General features: G+C 38.7%; 1 protein-coding gene across 11 annotated transcripts in view; it reads left to right on the forward strand.

The window, feature by feature from the left end:
- Positions 1-1,279, forward strand: part of LOC137647139 (pumilio homolog 2-like) — a 464,002-nt gene that overhangs the window by 189,525 nt on the left and 273,198 nt on the right. The gene's annotated exons all lie outside the window — the stretch shown is intronic.

Raw genomic sequence — 1,279 nt, forward strand, 5'->3', positions numbered from 1 at the left:
GAGAGAGGGGGGGGGGTTTTCTTGTCTTCTGTTTTGTGGATTGATTTTCGTTATTCAACTTTCCACCTTAGAGAGAGAGAGAGAGAGAGAGGAAAAAAATTCTCAGGACTATACCATCCCTGAGAGAGAGAGAGAGAGAGAGAGAGAGAGAAAATTCTCAGGGCTATACCATCCCTGAGAGAGAGAGAGAGAGAGAGAGAGGGGAAAAAAAATTCTCAGGGACTATACCATCCCTGAGAGAGAGAGAGAGAGAGTGTTAGAAATTCTTAGGGCTATACCATCCCTGAAAGAGAGAGAGAGAGAGAGAGAGAGAGAGAGAAATTCTCAGGACTATACCATCCCTGAGAGAGAGAGAGAGGAGAGAGAGAGAGAGGAAAATTCTCAGGGCTATACCATCCCTGAGAGAGCAGAGAGAGGAGAGAGAGGAGAGAGAGGGGAAAAAAAATTCTCAGGACTATACCATTCCCTGAGAGAGAGAGAGAGAGAGAGTTAGAAATTCTTAGGGCTATACCATCCCTGAAAGAGAGAGAGAGAGAGAGACGAGAGAAATTCTCAGACTATACCATCCCTGAGAGAGAGAGAGAGGAGAGAGAGGAAAAAAAATTCTCATGGCTATACCTTCCCTGAAGAGAGAGAGAGAGAGAGAGAGAGAGAGAGAGAGAGGGGACTATTTTCCATCAATTTCCCTCCCAATTAATCTAAGCCATCAATTTGTTGGAAGATATTCCTTCCGTTATGCAAGAACCTTTGTACATTTGTGGGAAGGCTGTACCTCGCATGCGATATTATTATTATTATTATTACTATCCAAGCTACAACCCTAGTTGGAAAAGCAAGATGCTATAAGCCCAGGGGCTCCAACAGGGAAAAAATAGGCCCCAGTGAGGCAAAGGAAATAAGGAAATAAATAAATGAAGAAACAAATTAACAATAAATCATTCAGCCTTTATAATCCCACTCAGTTGTTTGGAATACGTAGTGCTCTTAGTGCTTTCAGAAGCATTTTTCCTTTCACTTTTAACAAATGCGTTTTGTTCCTTCCAATCTTCTTTATTTTTTTTTCATATCTTTACTGCTTGGCTGTGCTATTGATATTTTACTTTTTTTTATATATTCGTAAAACGCAATGGAACTTATTTTAGTAAAATCTTTTAACGTGTTAACATACATACAACTCTTTTGATGTTGAATTTATCAGTTTTTATGGGTTATTTTAAGATACATTAGGTTTTAACCGCTTTATAGATAAGATTTGAATTCTAATTTTTAAAATATTTAT

The sequence above is a fragment of the Palaemon carinicauda genome, chromosome 9 (genome assembly GCF_036898095.1).
Source record: "Palaemon carinicauda isolate YSFRI2023 chromosome 9, ASM3689809v2, whole genome shotgun sequence".
Classification (NCBI taxonomy): domain Eukaryota; kingdom Metazoa; phylum Arthropoda; class Malacostraca; order Decapoda; family Palaemonidae; genus Palaemon; species Palaemon carinicauda.